Source organism: Periplaneta americana, unplaced genomic scaffold (assembly GCF_040183065.1).
Source record: "Periplaneta americana isolate PAMFEO1 unplaced genomic scaffold, P.americana_PAMFEO1_priV1 scaffold_22, whole genome shotgun sequence".
NCBI lineage: Eukaryota > Metazoa > Arthropoda > Insecta > Blattodea > Blattidae > Periplaneta > Periplaneta americana.
The window spans coordinates 2,328,700-2,342,377 of NW_027185503.1; positions in this window are offsets into that span (position 1 = coordinate 2,328,700).

Consider the following 13,678-nt stretch of genomic DNA (forward strand, 5'->3'; position numbering starts at 1 on the left):
GTTGTTCTTCAAATCTTTAAGATAATTAGGCAGTGCATTGAAGACTGTTATACATGAATAGCGAACTCCTTTTTTAAAACAGCTTAGACTAACAGAGGGTAGATGAAGATCTGATTTATGTCTTGTATTAAAATGATGAATGTCTTGATTAGTACTGAATTTATCTTGGTTCTTAATATATAGCATCATTAGGGAAAGAATGTATTCACAAGGTAAAGTCAAGATTTCTAAGTTTCGGAAAATATTTTTACATGAGGTCCTTTTATGCACACCGGCCATTATTCTTATAGCTTTCTTTTGTAAAACAAAAACGTGTTTAGCTTCAGACGAGTTACCCCAGAATATTAATCCATATTTCATTACAGAGTGAAAATATGCAAAGTATGACATTTTAAGTAAGTTTATATCACCAATAGTAGATAAGGATCTTAATGCATAACAGGCAGAGCTCAATTTACGAGTAATACATTCTATATGCGTTTTCCAGTTCAAGTGATTATCCAATTCTAAACCAAGAAACTTTGTGCTTATAGATTCTTTGAGATGAGTTCCATTTAATCGAATACTGTCGGAAACCTGAGCACTATTGTGTGTACTAAATTTGACTGCACTGGTTTTATCAACATTAAGTGCTAGTTTATTTGCATGGAACCATTCATTCATTAGATTCAGCACTGTATTAGAAGTGTTTATAAAATGATCGTATTGTTTGCTTGAAATAATTACACTTGTATCATCTGCAAATAAAATTACATGGGATGAATTGTTTATGGTCAAGGCTAAATCATTAATATAAACTAGAAACAACAATGGACCTAAAATTGACCCCTGCGGAACACCATGTTTAATATTTCTAAATTCTGAATAAGTAACTTTATGACTATTTGGTACATTTATTTCTACTTTATGTTTTCTATTTGATAAGTACGATGTAAACCAACCCAACATCTCATCTTTAATACCATAAAACTTCAATTTTTTTACTAATATACTATGGTCTACACAATCAAATGCTTTAGCCAAGTCACAAAAAAATCCCACCTACATGTAGTTTCGAATTTAATGAATTTAATATTTCATCCACCAAACTAAAAGCAGCATTCTCTGTCGATTTTTGTTTTCTAAATCCAAACTGTTCTAAAACTAATATATTGTTGGACTCCAGGTAATGATATAATCTATTATACATAACTTTCTCAAACACTTTTGAAAATGTTGTTAATAATGATATGGGTCTGTAATTAGCAATAGTACATTTATCTCCCTTTTTGTATATTGGTTTTACTATTGAATATTTGAGTCTTTCTGGAAAAATGCCACATTGCATTGACAAATTGCATAGATAGCTTAACGGAGGGGATAATATTTCAGAACAAGCTTTCAGAACTTTACTTGGAATTTCATCATATCCAGAGGAATATTTTGTTTTTAGTTGTTTTATCACATGCATGATTTCTGCTGCGGTAGTGGGAATAAATTTGAGACCTAAAAACTCAGTGTTAAATGCATCAGTTAGGTAACCAAGTGCAGCATCTTCTGCACAATCTTGAATGTTTAAGTTCTGAATAATATTTATGTAGAAGTCGTTAAAATGATTTGCAATTGATTTTGAGTTATCTATTTTACTATCATTGATTTTAATGCAAGTAATATTTTCACTCTTTGAATATCGATTAGTTTCATTTTTAATAATATCCCAAATAGTTTTAATCTTATTATCTGAATTTTGTATTTTTTCATTCAGATACATTTTCTTTGCATCTTTTATAACTTTTGTCAAAGTTTTACAGTAATTCTTGTAGTAATTAAGAACATGAGGATCATCACTATTCCTACTCATTAAATATAGATTCCTTTTTCTAGCACATGATATTTTAATTCCCTGAGTTATCCACATGTTTTTACTTTTACATTTTTTCACCACCTTTACTGGAAAACATTCATTGAAATAATTCATAAATGTAGTGAAAAATGCATTAAATTTAGTATTAATATCAATGGTATCGGTACTATATACATTTTCTCAAGATTCATTTTGTAGACATGTATTTAAATGATGAAGAGATTCAGCATTTATAATCCTTTTTTTTATTTTTAGATTAACACTTTGGAATTTTTCACTCATATTGAAAACACTTAGAATTTGTGCATCGTGAACAGACAGGCCATTGACTAATGGTACTGTTGAATAGGAATTCAATCTACTTTTATCTATAAATATATTATCAATGGCAGTACTACTTCCAGCTTGTGTTCTGGTTGGAAAACTTACTGTGTGACTAAGATTATAAGTTTCAAGAAGTGAGTTTAATTTTCTTTTACGTGAGCTTTCTGATAGATAATCTATGTTTATGTCACCACAGATTACAAATTCGGTATGTGGTTTATAAAGTCTTTTCAATAATGAATCTAAGTTAGTTGTAAATTTCTTATAATCTCCCATTGGCGCCCTATAAACATATAAGATAATTAAATTTGATATCTTATAACCAATTTGTATTCCACAGATTTCAATATCTTGTTCAAGGCAAAAATCAGATATATCAATTTTACTAAATAATAGATCCTTTCTGATAAAAATACAGGCACCCCCTTTTTGGAAGACATGTCTACAGAAATGAGAACCTAATACATATCCATGTAAAGACAGTTGTAGTATTTCCTGTTGCTTCATATGATGTTCAGTTATACATAATATCTGAGGTTTATGCTTTTGAGTTGCTAAAGAAGTGATCAATTCATCAGTTTTTTGTTTTAATCCCCTAATATTTTGATGAAAAATAGTGAAGTTACTGTGTTCATTACTAGAAACATCAGAGCATTTACAATTTAGTTGAACTTGTTTCAAACACCTTACTGGTGGGAGGTTTAACCTAAAAAAGGAGAAGCCCTAGCATTAACTAACACAGGAATATTACAACTCTGCTTTTTAACATGGCTGCCTCCGATGCTATTAGCAATAAGAACCGAAAGATGCTCCTTGCTTCTACCATTCAGATGCAGGCCATGTGACGTATATTCATACCTTCTTATAGGGCTTACATCTATCAAACCAATGTGTGATGCCCCAGGCCTCATCAGAGCCCGCTCAAGCCGCATATTCACACTCCGCACCCTCCTGTGAAGATACGGCTTGTCGTACCTGCTGAAAAGACTGAGAAATCCCACATTGGTAAATTTTTATGTAACTATCCCTTTTGATCTCATTATGTACCTAAATCATATCAATATCTAATTACCAGAGAGAGCATTTGGTGTACGTAAACCATTGAGTTAACTGCTACACGCACTAAATCGTAATGTATTAGGGAGCAAGGAAGGGAGGGGAGGGAATGTCATCCTGTCACTACAATAACAACGACTGGAGTACAGTTCCTGCAGAAAATTATTTTTACTATTCAGTAATTTCACTTTATAATATTAAATAACCTATTGTTTATATTTAACATTTAGTTACAACATACATAGTTCTGTGTTACATGATATTAATGTAGCTACATAAGAACAATATATTGCATATAAATACAACATAGAAAACATAGTATTTTACTTTGTACTACTTTGCTCTTCTTCATGACTGCATTTGTTACAGTGCACGACAATATACTTCATTAAGCTTTCCTGGTTTCAAATCGTCAGACCACAATAATCGCATTGATTTTTCAAACATAGCTGCAATGGTAACATGATTTACTTTCTCTAGCTCCTCGGATGTCAATAGAAACATTTTGCCCACACCTTCAGTTTGAAGTGCCCCAACAATAATATTAGCAACGGATCTGTTTGCAATATTTGTCATTTTGTCTATAGATACCCACAATTTTTCATCTTTTTAAGGTTTCTCTAATGTCACGTAAGACATCTTCATAACGTTTTGCTAAATAACCCGTACGGAGAGTAGATTGTCGGGATAGTGTTCTACCTGTATATTTTTGCAAAAATAATCTGACACATGGGTGTTTCAGTTTTTTAAATGGAATATTTGCCCTAAGGAACATGTGGCCCAAGTCTTGATAAAAATCACATTCCATATTTGAACTCGTGGGAATAGCTTCGACTTTCTTCAAATTCAACAACTTAAAACATTCCTTGTGTCTTTTAGAGTTGTAGTGTTTTTGTACATGGTATCTCTTGTTCCCCAGTAGATCGACTTTACATACCATGCATGTAAGTTTTTTACCATCCGTGGAAAAGTCCTGTGATCCGAACTCCTCAACAAATCGCTGCAATTGTACATGCCGAGACTTCTTTTTTTCCGCATATCATAAACTATGTTGTAATGTAAAGGCAAATAAATGCTTTGCACTTAGGTAAACACAAGTAGAACTAATTAGAAGGACTGCGATAGGAAAAAAGTAAATACAGGAAATAGTGTAGAAGGACCAATAAAGAAGAATATGAAGAAGACAGGAAATTCAAATACGCCAGGAAATGCACAGCTATTGAAAACTATCTAAGACAGCACATATAACATCTGAGAGCTCTGTGCATACAATGACTGTACCTTGTAGGTAAGACCCATTCCCCCACCTCGTGACGTAGTCAAAGCTCTTGGTATAGTAAACTTTTGTCCACTGATAATGTACCCCATCTGCTCTCTTTGGTAATTACTTAATTCCGATCCAGTTGTATGTTCAACTATGTAAGCAAGTTTTAATCCTGGTTGAGTGTAAGAGAAGGCCTTATAGCCTTAACTCTGCCACGTTAAATGAAGCCATTATTATTATTATTATTATTATTATTATTATTATTATTATTATTATTATTATTATTATTATTATTATTATATAGCTCAGTTGGTAGAGCAGCTGGCTACGGACTGGAAGGTCTACCTCCATGCCCCCCAAGTGCCTTCATGGCATGTTACGGGGATACCTTTACCTTTAACTTTTATTATTATTATTATTATTATTATTATTATTATTATTATTACTATAAATATGTAAATTTGATCACACTCAATTTGAATACACCAAATATACTGTGTTTATCCGTATGTCTGCTCCGAACTATGAAAAAAAGCGTTCTATCTATTTTGTGCCAGTGTGACATATTTTATTTATTTATTTACTCTGGTGGAATGAAGACCATCAAGCCTTCTCAATATTGAAGTGTGTTAGGAATAATAACCAACAGAAACTTGTGTCAGAAACTCTTGTGGATAAATTCGTGAAACCTCTACTTAGTAATGTAAGGAAGTTCCTCACAGAAAAAGTTTTCCAGTTTTTTTTTGCTTTCAAGAGCAGAGAATATAATGGATTAACGAAGAAAAAGAAGATATTAAAATTGCGAAACAAAGTAATATTATAATTAAATACTACAAACATAAATCCTAGGACCTATATCCACAAGCAACTTCACTAGCTGTTAGGAGCTGCCATCTAACGACAATTTTTTTTCTATTCATGTTAATATGTTTGACCATTGAATGAGCAGACAGTATAAGCAACCATCGGATGTGTTCGAGCAGGCGGTGCTTAAACACGATGAATGAATTATCACTAAAGTAAGTTTGAAGTTCTAGACCAGGTGTAATTTAAAATCCCGCAGCACACTCATATACTCTAAACCATTGGTTCCTATCCAGGGGGGAATTTTGAGGGTTTTAGGAGGAACATATTTACTGAATGGTCTGTGGAGAAACTTCCGGGCTTATATTGCATTGTCTTGGTGCTAGTGGCTGACGTTTCGACCACTGTGTTGTGGTCATCCTCAGAGCAGTCGAAACCTCAGCCACTAGCACCAAGACAACGAGGTATAAGCCCGGAAGTTTCTCCACAGACTATGTACACTGGCTGCGGAAGCCTATGCCAATATTTACTGAATGTTAATTTTTATGTCACATTCGCTGAAAGTTAATTCTTGTGGACTCACTTTTTTACCCCTCTTTTCACTTTCACTTTTTTCCCTAAGGCCACCTTTACTATTTTCGTTTTCTCACGGCACACCAGTTGAAAAAGGCTGTTCTAGACTATGGATCTATCAGTTTTTTTTTTTTTTTTTTTTTTTTTTTTTTTTTTTTTTTTTTTTTTAGGAGGGGTATGAAGGCTAGCACTGCGGCCTAAGGCTTATTTACCACTCAAAATAGTTCCTCTCCTGGTAGATATCATAATTCAGCTACGTAGTGTCATCTGTCAATCCAGTAATGTAAGTTCAAGTCTGAAGTCCCACTTGAACATCTTTTCACCCCTTCCCCCCTACAAATAGTGTACTATGCATCCCCAGACTGATAGTATCTGCATATCAGTCACGATACTACATGTAGCTGAAATAATTATGAATATTGAAGAAGGGAGTGACAGCGGAATTATGAAGGGAAATGGGAAAACCTCGAGAAAAACCTGTAGGAACCTTGGCTTTGTTCACAAATATGACTCCATCATCTCCGCGATTTGAATCCAGGTCTGTAGTCATCGTTTGCCAGTGCTCTGTCAACTGAGTTACCAAGGTGATCATTGAATGTTAGGTTACAGCTTGTCCAATGCTACTACGAAAGCAGTAGATGACTTTCCCAAAGCATAAAGAAATTTAGAACAAGTAATAATTAAATAGAAAGTTCCTATTTCTTCAAATAAAATAATAATGGAAAAATAGAGACTTAACAGGAAGCACTACTTACAATAACATGCTGAAGAATTTCAATCTCTCCAAACAGAAATTACGAACTGGAAAACAATTTTGATACAAAATGGAGCATTGCTATATATCTACATCCCTGTATAACAATTAATTAGAAAGATTTTGGCGATCATGTCATCAGACAGGCACTATCTAACAATCTGGTCGCCACAATGGCCAGATCCTAACCTGTCCGACTTTTGGTTGTGAAGGAATTTTCATAGCATACCCAGCAACACTACAGCATCTGAAGAATACAATTTTATAAGAAGTAAATAATCCGAGACATTTCCTGCAAGATACTGTACATGATGTCTCAGAAAACTGTGCATTTTATTTGGTTACTAAGGCCGGTATTACATTATCAAAGTTCTTTGAACAAAGAAATTTGAGAATTTGATACAAGAACTTGGATGAAAACTATCTTGGACCATTCTTTGACGACTTTCTGCATGTCGTTACATTTGATCAAAGTTACCATTGAAACAGCTTGAAAATGGCAGATAAAAATCAGCTGTTATACGGGTAGGTAGGGAAGTAAAATGACATCTGTCAATATGACCAGCATAATGTGTCTTCTTTCAATACAAAATAAATCTAACTGAAACATAGAAGGCACTAAAACAACAGCTGAAAATAAAGAGTGAAAATGACAGAAAATTTTAATTATAATGTTGGAGTCCTAAAAATACTTATAAATTCATATGAGAACGAGTTTCTTTATAACTGGAAATGCCTGAATTATGAAAAGCCGGGAACTGTCCATTCACAATTCTATTTCAAAGACCTGCGAACGACATCTTTTCAAAAAGCTAACATATTTTCAACCATCCTCATACGAGTTCATATGTTTGGTAGAGAGAGAGAGAGAGAGAGAGAAATAACTCGTCCGGCCTTAATTAAGGATGACCACGAGGATCCGGAAATTAATAGCAAAGAAATATAATCAAATATGAATATTGTTATAAAAATAAAATGTAATAATTAAGCACCATTGATTATCAATTATAAAATAAAATCTGGGAAGATGACTATAAAATTATACTTATAAATAAAAGATTTTATTTAAAATTAGCATATCCTTAATTAAGGCCTTCTGAGTGGTATAAATGAAACTGTATAATCTGCAGGGAATCTTTAAGAATTTGCGAGATGATTTTTTGAATTTCAAAAGATAATATTCATAATTGTTTTAAAAAATGATATGTAAATTTTGATAAAGAACTCCGAGCACCAAAAAATAAACCTGTCACTGACCAATTGAAGAGAGGAATATTATACTTGGCACTAAGGTAGGGAATACAAGGTTCATAAATGGCCCTCTTTTCCTGATCAACCTGATGAGCTTGGTTTAGATCTCTCTCCATGTGTATAGTTGGATCTATGATAATAGCCTTTTGTCGTTGCCTGTTTATTGCTATTATATCCGCTCTTCTGTGAGAGTCGTCTTCAGAAATGCAGTGGACCTCTTCATGAACTTCCCAACCCTTGTTCCGTAGAAGACAGGCGATAGCTCCACGGACTCTATGATGCCTGTTGTTACACAATAACTCTCCTTTCCGACAAAAGCCCAACACGTGGCCAAGAGTTTCTTTCTCATTGCAGCCAGGTTGACGGCAACGGGTCATGCTGAAAGCTCTGCCAGGAACAGAGCGCACTGCAGTAAGGTTGCAGGATATCTTGATTGCATTAATATATTCCGAAGACGACAAATTCTTTTTGGTGCTGACCCATGAATTGGCTCTTGGATATTCTTCATAGATGACTACACCTTTCCCCTTATGAGGTAACTGACACCAGGAGTCAAACGATCTCTTTCGCAATTCATCACGTAGATGTCTGCCAGTAGTTTAAGGTGTTATGCTGGCTTCAGGAATTTTCAGGCGCTTGAGAGCAGTTTTCTTCTTCAAGATTCCTGACAAGAAGGAGATGATCATCACTGACTTGTGAGAGTCGTTTACAGATGTTAAAATGCTGAATATTAGCTTCCCATTCAGCCTTAATAAGTCCTAGGCCACGTACTTTTATAGAAGAATATAGCATGTCATTAGATGTATCATCAGGAAGAGAGATCATTTCTTTGACGGCACTTCTAATTACTTTATCTAGATCTTTAAGGAAGCGGTCAGGGAGCTGATCGAGTGGAGCACATTGCAAAGGATAGATGAGCCCAGCCCATATATATTCTTCATCTTACGATGTTTGGTGACGTATATGTCACCAAACATGACTAGATCAGACGCTATGGACAGTACTCTATAACAGAGTCGCCAGTATGAAAGGATAATTCCAAGCCTTTGGCGTGAGACGAACTCGATAGCTCAGTGGTAGAGCACCTGACCGGAGAACAGGAAGTCGCAGGTTCGATTCCCGCTCAAGGTTGTGAAGAAATTTTTCTTTTATACCATGGCATGATTGTGACTATAATAGTATTTAAATTCATCAACCATATATATTCATTCACAATCTTCAATTTCTGATCAGGCTTCAGTAATGGAGTTTGTGTAAGAATGTTAAGATCACGTGTTAAATTTCTTATAATTTTCTTTTTATCTAAGTATATTTTGTCGCGAAAATCAACTCCCAGATATCGAATTGCTTCAGATTTATCATCAGTACTCTATATAGCTTACCCATGAAATGAAATGAGAGCTCCTTTAGTTAAAATACCTCTTTCGAGAATTATACACTTGCTTTTAATAGTGTTAATTTCAAGACCTAATTCATCTAATTTACTTTCAGCCATATCAATGAGAGCTGTTGCTGACTTTTCATCTTTTCCAACGAGAGCCAAATTATCAGCAAATGCGAAAGCACTTAGATTTTGAAGATCAGTGGAAAGTGTAAAACCATATTGTTTGCTAATTTCATGATCTGTTAAATTTTCAAGAACGCAATTCAGTGCCAAATTGAAAATTATTGGAGATAATGGAGATCCTTGAGCAACGCCTCATTTTACGCTTATTGGCTTGGTTTTTGTGTGGTTAGTTTCTATTTGAATTGTATTATTAGTTAATAAGGAACCAATAAGTCTGAACAGGTTCTGTGGAACGTCAGATGATTTAAGGGCTCTAAGAATATGTTCACGGCCAGCAGAATCAAAGGCTTTAGACACGTCCAGAAACAAGCCACAACAGTCCTTATTAAGTTTAGATGATTGAAGACAGCCATTTATTGAAGATGCATTGATATGAGTTCCAGGTATATTAATAAAACCTCTCTGATGAGCATTTAATACAATATAAGATCGAAGCTTAATGCCAAGGGCTCTTTCAATGACTCTTCGAATGATGGAGTGATTGTAAGGCAAACATACAACAATCAACTATTGCTTCACAAACAATTATTACAAATGATTGATAATAATATGGTCATTTTTCATTATATAAAAGATTTTATGTACAGTAAGAAAAGTTCCTTGTATTTAAGAACAGAAACAATAGGCTAAACAGTTAATGTCATTTAGATAATATATTTTTGGAAACAACATACAAAAACATTTCTTTGTGGATATTTAAAACTGCCATCTTAGGCTGCAGGGTGTATATATCACGCAGTACCTATATTACTCATACATAATACAAAACTGAATTAGGCCCGTTACACACTTGAAGAGATCTCGCTAGCGAGAAATGTTTGCGAGAAAGAAGCGAAGAGCCCTCCTCCACACACTTGGTGAGTTCTCTCTATGATCATCTATGCACTGCCTTCATGCAGAGAATATTTTTCTGATTGTATAAAAGCACTCATTGGGGGAAATAGTACAGGCTATGTATATTATCATACTTTACAAATGATGTACGAACGCCATTATGTTGAATCTGAATCTTCAGGTGATGGAGATATGAAGGTATATGAACATATTTTGTTAATTAAAAGAAAATGTAGGCCTAAAATTAAAGCCAGAAAAGAATGGATAAGAAATTACATTTATCTCATGAAGATAAAGGCGAGTTTCAGTCACTGATTTCGGTCTTTCGGATTTGGATGATATGTTTAGGCTTTATTTCAGGTTGAATAGATCTCAGTTTTTTGCAATTCATGATATGGTAGAGGATTCTGTGCTATGTTCTGATTAAAATTATGCAAACTGTAGAGACATAGATACAATTTCAAATGTTATAATTAATACTATTAAAGCTCATCAAAATAAAATATAGCCCTAGTTATTTTCAGATAATCTGATATTTGTCTCCAGATTTCGTCTTTAAGTTTAGTGTTTTTATAGTTTTCATCCCATGTATCATATAAATAGGCTTATGGGCAGGGCTGGGCAAAATACTGACATCCAAGTATTTCAAATACAAATACAAAATACTTCAAAGAATAGTATTTGAATTACAAATACAAAACACTTTTAAAAAATTAACCAAAATACATTTGTATTTCAAATGCTCAAAATACATTTGTATTTCAAATACTCGATACAATATATAAAGAAATAAGAATATTACTGAAAATCTAAAATATTATATTAACATTCAAAATATTTTTATCTCGAAGTTTTATATGAACACCTTAACTGAACATTCTTCCTTTTCCCAGTCAGCAATGAAATTATGCTACATCTGAATAATTACTGCTCCCTTAAAAAAAACAACAGTTTCTCAAAAAGTTCATCAGATGAGGATCCCTTTGCTTGTTGTATGAATAAATCCTGCAAAACAGAACAGTCTTTCTACAGGCGCAGAGGAACACAAACTTGTATTATACTTTATAAAAGCTTGTTTCACTGTTGGGTAATTCTCTAGAGTGCACAGGGTTGTCCCTTTGCCGTTGAAGAATTGTATGAACTCATACTCCGCAGCAGACAAGTTCTTTTCTTTTTGTTTTTCAAAGTCTGTTGTAAAAGTCTGTTGTACTTGAGTAGAAAACATAAAAAATTTGTTCATCGTCTGAACTGACCAAAAGTGTAGTAGAAAACTGCTCAGCTGATTTCAGACACATATTCTGTATCCTCTACTCATCATTTGGCGAGGCAGTGTCAGATAGCCTTCTCATCTTAAATGATGGGTAGAAGCATACTGCCAAAATAGCTCAATTTGCTTTAAATTTTGATGAAAGCAAACTTATTAGGATTAGAGTTACTTGGAATAGATGGCGTAGATTACTAGATAACAGAATATATAATCTGTTTTTGAGGGAAATTAATGTGGACAAAAGTTGGCCGTAATAACACGTCTTCTCATTTTGTATTAAATCAAGGGCTATGACAATGGGTTTCAGAACTGCACAATATTCTTCAAGGACTGAAACTCAACATCCTTGGCAATCCCAGTTTTTCATATATACTGTTTATATCATGTTTGAATTGCAATATTTGAGAGATTGAGTCATAAAGAGAATTCCATTGAGTTGGGCAAGGAAACTTTAATGAATATTTCAAGACGTCTGATATAATTTCTGAGGATTTGAGTCTCCTAAACGCATTCCATAATGCTGAAAATTTATCAAGTGTTGGGTGATGGATCCTTGATGCTGTTGGAGGTTTCTTTACGGCATTAAGGAAATCAGTTGTGGCAAGAAAAGTAAGTGTATGGCTAGCACATCTAAAATGGGTAGGCAAATAAGACAAAGTTCATTTTTCAAATCCAAATTCAAAACTTGAAGGACAAGAAGAAGAAGAAGAAGAAAGTATTTTGAGTATTTGAAATACAAAATACATCAATGTTATGTATTTAAATACAAATTACTTTCGAAAATCCTTACAAATTACAAAATACAAATTTCAAATACTGCCCAGCCCTGCTTATGAGTGACATCACACTAGTTCGATAAGTTTGTGACTACAATTATCAGCCATCTCTCCTCATTGTCAATAAAAACAATACAATTCATCGCCACTTGTGATATTACTTCTTCATCTTTTTCTACATTCAATCGTCATAATAAGTATAAATGTCAAACATCTTCGATAAATGTGTCAAGAAAATTCGCTGAGCTACAGATTTCAGCGGGAAATCGCTCGAGGTTTTCACTTCGAACGAGAATCTCTTCCAGTGCGTGGACGTCCATTTGAATCCATGTTATCTGTCTTTGAATTTTCTCGCAACACATTTCTCTTCAAGTATGTAACAGACCTTATGGTGGCTGGTGGAGAGTAAAATTGGAGGGTCGTAAAAAGCATAAACACAAAGAAAAACACATGCAACATATTGTATAACCAGGAAATAAGACAAAAATATCCTGATGCATGTATCTGAAACCTTAATGTTTGTATATCAGATGAACTCACTTTTTTTAGCTGTAGCAAATTCTTCAATAACCTTGTTGAATTCAGGAATGTCACAAATCACTTTCTTCTCCAGAGAGAGCACAGCTAAAAATGTTTTAATATGATTAGGGTTGAAAAACAATGCTCACTTTCAACTGTTGTCATTGGATGGTAATTATTATTTTCAATATGACACATTCCGAGAAAGTGCACGACATGTTATTTTTCCAAACAATTGTAAAAGAGCAGCAGCACTGGCTGCTCTGTGCAAATCTTGACGTCTGTATAAAACCTGCAATTCGGTTTTCAGTTTCTCGGCATTTAATGTAGGATAAGCTTTGGTAGTGTCTTTGGGATCATTTGCTGGAAAGTAATTGCACAGTACTTGAAATAATTACTAACTAAAAACAATTTTGAAGCACTAAGATGGTCCGAAAATTGAAATCTGTCTTTAATATTGTTGACAATAACATCGCATACTTCAAGAGCATGAGCACGATTGTTCCTTGGATTTGTGTATTCACTGTATCTTCGTTTGTTGTTAGGCTCATCAGCTGTCACCTTCTCTGATTCATAAGTTTTTCGAATTTCAGAAATGGCATCATTAAAGTTATCTAAAAATTCTCTAACTTTAAGTGCATCAATATTTCTTTGTCAAAGAAAATAGCTATGTGAAGCATAACTTCATGGTAAAATTCTAACCAAAAGAGGAACTGGGGGATCCTTTAAAGTACGAGAAAATCCCGCTGCCTGCCCACATGTATGTCTATCATTTATTTCTGTGTCTCGAATATGTTGAAAACATTCTATTAGACTGTCCTGTGCTGAAAGTATCATCTCGTCGGG